The sequence below is a fragment of the Puma concolor genome, chromosome D1 (genome assembly GCF_028749965.1).
Source record: "Puma concolor isolate L17-30 chromosome D1, mPumCon1.1.hap2, whole genome shotgun sequence".
NCBI classification, from domain to species: domain Eukaryota; kingdom Metazoa; phylum Chordata; class Mammalia; order Carnivora; family Felidae; genus Puma; species Puma concolor.
In genome coordinates, this window is record NC_141676.1 from 3,853,138 (window position 1) to 3,860,216 (window position 7,079).

The 7,079-nt window shown below is 59.2% G+C and overlaps 1 long non-coding RNA gene and 1 pseudogene across 1 annotated transcript; both read right to left on the reverse strand.

Annotated features, from left to right (window-relative positions):
* Nucleotides 1-3,457: 3,457 nt before the first annotated feature.
* On the reverse strand, nt 3,458-6,862 carry LOC147576327 (uncharacterized). The gene is made up of 3 exons (XR_015240670.1): nt 6,517-6,862; nt 5,672-5,756; nt 3,458-3,589 (listed from the first exon to the last, which is right to left on the reverse strand). It is a non-coding gene; the product is annotated as an uncharacterized LOC147576327 (long non-coding RNA).
* Nucleotides 3,800-5,593, reverse strand: LOC147576328 (uncharacterized; annotated as a pseudogene).
* Nucleotides 6,863-7,079: the final 217 nt, after the last annotated feature.

Genomic DNA, 7,079 nt, shown 5'->3' on the forward strand with positions numbered 1-7,079 from the left:
AGTCTTTTAGCAAAAAGGAACCCCCGGGCCTGCCCTCCTCCCCCTAAGCTGGCATTTCTCCAGAAATCTCTTCTTGCACCGCCACCCAAGAAGGAATGTCACGCTGGAGTTGAGCATGTTCTACAGCAGGTCTGGTCATAAAATCTGACCATTCAAAGTCCTGGTGCTGTTTGAGGCCAGCTGACGATAATTGCTTTTCTGAACGACACTTTTAGAGGCCAAGTGCAGGGCTGGGGGCTGTCAGAACCGAACGGGGCCAGCAAAATCAACCCCGTGGGTCCTCCCCGGAGAACAACAAGGGGGCCTCCAGCCCCAAGCCTGTCCTGCCGCTGGGCCGGGAGACCCCCGTGCCCCGAGACAATAACAGCACCTGCCGGGCCCTGCTCTCCCCGGGGAGCCCCCGGCCCGTGCCGGAGGCCGGGCGCCTGGCATGAGGCCTTCATTGTTTGCCTCCCTCGCTCTCCGGGGCTTCTCCACGGAGTGACAGGGCAGCCCCAAAGGTCACCTCCAGGGCGCTCACAGGGGGTTCCCGGGCATCTGTCTCAGGCCGTGGGCAGCAGGAGAGGGGCCGGCCCAGGCCTATTGTTTGGGGCGTCACCCGACGGGAGAGGGGCCCATTGTCCCGAGGCAATCTGCCACACTCCTGCCTCCCCACATCATCCAGGAAGAGGGGAGACCGCCCTGGACACGGCCGGGAAGCCTCGGTGACACGCACAGACCAGCAACCCTGCTTCCCGGTGCACGGCCTTTCTCGGTCCCCCCGCGCTGTGTCCCTTTTTGAAATTCGGAAACAAAACCCCATGTCTCCTAAGCCCTTCACAGTCCCTGCTGACCGTGTTGCAGCTTCCGAGCGGGACCCTGCTAACCTAAATTTGCTTGAACGGAGACACTGTGAAGGCCCACCCGCGTGTCCGCGCCTGACCTGACGTGGCATCTCGCGCGCCCGTCTTCCCGACTCTCCGGACCATCCACGGGGACGCGGCTGCTGACCATTTCTCGCGTGAGGCCGGAAGGTCCCATGATGGGAACAGCCAAGGTCCCTCCCCTAATAAGTCTTGACAATGCTCTCTGCGGCCAAAAAAGAAAGAAAAGACACCTCATTTTTCACAAACGCTGCTACCAGGGAGATGAGCCGATCGAGCCTACAATGGAGCCCCCATAATCCTCGACTGGTATCAGCCCAGACAGTCCTGGGCCAAAGCTTGAGGCTTTTGGCCGCAGACCCAGGCTGGTGTTTCAGAACCATCCAAAAAGTCTGCCGGCAAGAAAAGCCAACGGCGGGGTCTTTCTCCCCGCATCTCAGGTGAGCCTCCGTGGCCTGCATCGCCCCAGGCGAGAGGAACAAAGCCCTGAGGCAAAGGCCTTTATTCCTCCCAGCCCGACCTGCGTGGATCTTGACTCAACACAGCAAGCAGAGACACGAAAGGTAGCCGATTGCAGGATTGCGTCCGGGGGGTGCGTGGCAAGGGGAAATCTGTGCACTGTGAACCTTAAGAGCTAAAAGGCAACTCGTCATCTGCATGTGCGCATCGAGGTTGCAGGGTCGGGCCCTAAGCGGGACCACATCTCCACACCTTAACCATGAGCCACGAGGACCCCTCGGCGGGGTCCTGGGGACAGGGCCCAGCGCCTCTCCTCCTCCCCGGGATCCAGCGTAGGCTCCCCCATTCCGAGTGCTCGATTGTTACTTGCAAGAAAGGATGGAGAAGCGGAGGAAAGGAGAAATGCAGGAATAGAGGGATGGAACGTCAGAGGGTGGAGGGATGCAGGGATGCGGGGATGGGGGTTGGAGGGATGCAGGGATGAGGATTGGAGGGATGCAATGATACAGGGATGGGGGTTGGAGGGATGCAGGGATGAAGGGATGGGGGTTGGAGGGATGCAGTGTTACAGGGATTGGGGTTGGAGGGATGCAGGGATGAAGGGATGGGGTTGGAGGGATGCAGGGATGGGGATTGGAGGGATGCAGGGATGAAGGGATGGGGGTCGGTGGGAGGAAGGGGAGGAAGGCCAGAAGGAGGGACAGCACGCATGCAAAGTTTACACAATGTGCACCTGCACCCCCTTCTTTGAGGGACCCCCGAAGAGAAGGCTGACTCCTCTGAAGCTCTGGGAAGGGCCCACCGCAGCCCACTGGCCATGGTAGCGACCGCTCACCCTGCTGGCCGCCCCCTCCTCTGGTCCTTTAGCCTGGAGGACCCTCCGGCAATCACCCTGCCCTTGGTGTCCTCGCCCACATCTTCTGGCCGACTTGGCTGCTGCCTGCCTCCCAGGTGTCCCCTTTCCTCCTGGCCAGAAGAGCCCCAGTTTTGCCCAGGTGTCAGCTGTGCTGCACCTCACGGGCCGAAGAGCCCATCAGTCTCACCCCGCCCGGCATCAGACACGGCGTGAGACCCGACCCTGACCAGTGCGATGCCGGGAAGGCTCATGAATCTTGCCGGTGAAAGAAAACGTCACACAGAGGTGTCCCTTTCCCAGCCCAGACACTGCCACGTAGGGACGTGGTGCCAGACGAGACCACCACCCCCCTGCACCCAGATCCCCGACATCCAGGGGCTTCTGGATCGGCCGACCCTGCTGCCGTCCCCCTTCCTGCAGACGGGTCAGGTGTCCGCATGGGGGCCACTCAGCCTTAACACGGAGGGGGGCCCCTAAAAGACAGGGACCACGACTCAAGAAGGCAGTGCACCACTGGGCCAAGAGCACGGCCACAAGAGAGCCTCAGGCCCATCGGCCGCTTCCCAAGACTCGGATGTCACTCCCGCCCCAGCTGGGCGTCCCCAGAGAGGTCACTCCGCCGCTCTGTGCCTACGTCCCTGAGTGTGAAATATCAGTGACGTCTGCTTCATGTGGCTTTTGTGAGTGTAAATGAGACAAGAAACGTCACAAAACCGGCACACATTTAAAGCTCCCTGAACGTACAGGCCGCGGCTAGCCGCAAGGCTGCCCGTGGGGTGAGCAGGGGGTGCTGTGGGTACCCTCTCCCCCTCCTGCCCGAGCAGCTCCTTCTGGTTTATGTCGGGGGTCTGCGTGCGCTTGGGTGTGAACGAGAGCTCTGATGCTCAATGAAGTTTGAAAGCCCAGGTCCCCAAGGCCTTCCCGCCAACGGCCTGGGACTCTGACCGCCACTTGCCTTGGGCCTGGAAACAGGCCTAACGCTCTCCAGGCGCACGGAATCAAAGCCCCTCTGTCGAGCACACATTTTCCGAGCGCTTGGAGGGTCTGGGAGGTCCTGGGAGGTGGTGAGGACGGGAGGTTTTAATCGGCCCCCCCCCTGGGCCAACACCACCTCTTGAGAAAGAGCCGCTCAAAGAGGGTCCAATTTCCCAACCCGGGGAGGGCATGTGTTTAATTAAGATCCATAAAAACGCAACCGGCCGAGCGAGAGAGCCATTTCATCTTTCATGGTCAATACGGGTGTGCGTCTTACCTGGAAAAAGTGGTTTATGCAGAAAGAATTTCCCAAATGGGTTCCATATGCCTGCTTTCCCCCAAGCGGGGCCTTCCACGGGGGTTGGGGAGGGGGGGGTGCTGGGACGCAAGCCCCCCTAGACGCTCGGCCTCAGAGCACACCCTCCAGCAGCTGCCGCTGTTTAAACAGAAGACGTCATGGCGAATGATCTACAGATTCCACAGATTGTTTCGTCCAGGGGAAATTGCTCCTGGAGCCAGCTCCGTCTCAGGTAAGCCACGGGGAACCGCTGGGAGTGAACTGTTCAACCCTCCGAGGGCCCTGACCCAGAGAGGGCCCCTCGCACAGACCGTTTATTGCCGATTACTCCGTGGCAGATCAAGGCCGTGAGCACGGGCCCAAGACACTTGGGACCCCAGCGATAGAAGGGGCAAAGGAATGTCTGGCTGCATCCCACACACACTGGACCCCGCCAGGTCCCAGAGACGGGACACGACGAACGCAAGGCCACAAATCTAGGAAGCCACAGAGGGTGTTGTGCATTCAGGTTCCCAACTGAAGGCTAAAACTCAGTCCGAGGGGCATAGAGGGGAAAGAGGGCGAGGGGGCTGTCCTAAGCACTCACCCCTCCCACTACTCAAATGTCACCTCCTCCAAGGGGCCTGCTGGGGTGCCCCTCCCATCACATGGCTCTCTGGCTCTTCCCTCTGTGACATGATTTTATGGATTTAGCAGTTTACTTATTCACTGGCTTCGTCCTCACTAGGACTGATTCCCAGGAGAGCAGGGATCACGTTTATCTTGCTCACTGTAGTATGCCTGTGCCTAGGACAGACCTTAGCAGGTAACAAGTGCTCGGTTCATCATCACATCATCACCACCACCATCACCATCACCATCATCACCACCATCACCATCATCACCACCATCAGCATCATCATCACTACCTCCATCATCATCACCATCATCACCACCATCACCATCATCATCATCACCTCCATCATCACCATCACCTCCATCATCACCATCATCATCATCACCTCCATCATCACCTCCATCATCACCACCATCACCACCATCACCATCAATCATCATCACCACCATCATCACCTCCATCATCATCACCACCATCACCATCATCATCACCTCCATTATCACCTCCATCATCATCACCATCATCACCACCGTCACCATCATCATCACCATCACCACCACCATCACCATCATCATCATCACCTCCATCATCACCTCCATCATCACTTCCATCATCATCACCATCATCACCACCACCATCACCTCCATCATCACCATCATCATCATCACCTCCATCATCACCTCCACCATCACCACCATCACCATCATCATCATCACCATCATCACCACCATCACCATCAATCATCATCACCACCATCATCACCTCCATCATCACCTCCATCATCTTCACCACCATCATCACCACCATCATCATCACCACATCCTCACCACCATCACCAACATCATCATCACTCCCATCAGCACCACCATAAACCATCATCACCATCACCGTCCGAATACCAGTAAGAGTTAACCTACACTGAGTGCCCACCAGACATTGTTCCATGGGCTCTCCATTGGTTGACCATGGTACCCCCAGTCCTGTGAAATAGAGCTGTATATTTACCCTCAGAGGCGAGGATGCTGAGGGACAGGGCTTCAGAAGCTTGCCCAGAGTCAGACAACTCACAAAGGGCAGTGCTGGGATATCCTCGAATTGACAGAAATGGCCCCAAGGTTGACGGCCCAGCCTCTGTGAATGGCGTGAGGGCAGCCCTCTGCCCTGACGCTTCATTTCATCTCGCAGCAAATGACAAAGTAACTACAGTTGTGCCCGTTCTACAGAGAAAGAAACCAGGGCAGGTGGAGGTCTGGCCACTTCCCCGCCGTCACCAAGTTGTATGACTTCCACTGGCCCCACAACCCCCGGCGATGAGATCCCGGCCGCTAGGGTTTCCGCAGACGGCAGAGTCAGCTGCCCACCTGGGGCTCAGCTGCACAGGCTGCCCGGCTGCCCCAGGCCGCCCCTCTGCACCCCAGCCCTTCCCCTGTCCTCAGCCTGTCTTGCACACACACGGCCGTGACTCTGCATTCCGTGGTCCATCGCCAGCTCTGACGGACCCCGATCTCTCACTGCGGGGACAGGCCCCGCCTACCGTGGGGCCTCTGAGGGTGAGTCTCCCCGTGAACCATCATCCCCCCCTTCGCTTCCACCCCGCTGCGCACCAGCCGACGCCCACGCTGTGTAGACTCAGGAACCACCCAGCCGGAGTTCCGGATGACGTCCCGACGGAGGCTGTGGCTTCAGAATCTGGGGGAGAGGATGCAAAGCAAGCATTCAGGGCGGTCCTCAGAGAAGACCTCAGTCAGCGTCTGGAGACCTGACCTGAACTGAGCCGGGGTCCGTCTCCAGCTCCGAGCTGCCTCAGTTTCCACATCTGAGCAAAGTGGTCGGATCCCACCACCACACAGCTCACACCCGCCCCAGGGTCTGGACTGTGCGCTGCATGGCTTCGGGTCGGGGTTTTAACTCTCAAACGGCCTCAAGAACCCCTTCAGGTATTTGAGACAGAAATGTATGGGGAAGGTGTGTGGAGCGGTTTTAAAAACAGGTCTATTCTGGGGCCTTTCTTCAGGATTTCCGGGCAGACCGCCAGCTTCTCTTTCCAATTAAACGCCCCATTTGGCCGGCCGGTGGGCCCTGGGAGGAAACGAGATGCCTGCTACCAGGGCTGTCTGGATATAATTTGGGGGACAGGAGATCTCACAAGCCCGGGGCGGGGGTGCACGTGAAATGCGTTCCCCGCGAGGTCCCCGGAGAGGAAAAGGACCCGCGCAGGGTCTATGGAAGGACACGGTCCTGGAGCAGCGGGGAGCTGGGGGCTGGGGGAGGAAAGGCATGAGGAGGGTCACCAACAGACAGCATCCCGGCCGAGGGGTCAGTGAGAGCATGGGTCCTGCCGTCCCGAGGCCCCTCTCCCAACACCCGCCTTGGGGGACGTTGGGAGCCACAGCTGAGGAGGGGAGCGATGTGCCACGCATCGGAACGGTTAACCCTGTCCCAAGCTCACCGACCCAGAACTCCAGATGCTTCCTGTGGCCGCGAGAAACCCCTGGAGGGGACGCTGTCTGCGGATGGGGAAACTGAGGTTCGGGACGACCGCATCTGCCAAGGGAGGCCACAGCCTGGCAGGACCCTCCGGCCTCCACCTGGCCGGGGAGTCCAGAGGAGTCTAGAAGCTGCGAGCGGGCAGAGAAGCGTCCCAGGCAGGCCGCTCGAAGAAGGCGGCGAAGTGCGCGTGTGCCAACGTCTGAGCACATCTGCACATCCATGTACTGGTCGGGAAGCGCCTTTGAAGAAAAAAAAAGTAATGAAATGACTATGAGCATAAGCCAGGTGCCTGGAAAGGAAACAGAGGGAAGATGAAAGGCAGGAGGCCCCCCCCGCCCCCCCCACCTCCACACCCCCTTCCGGAAGCTTCCGTGGGGCCAAGGGCCTGCCGATGGCTCCCATTTGTGGAAGCCGGCCCACTGGAGCCACGGCGGCAGAGGGGACACGTCGAGCGGGGGGCCCGTGACCCGGACGTGGCTATCTGGGCCCACGATCTGAGTACCAGATGGGCCCTGTCCCGCT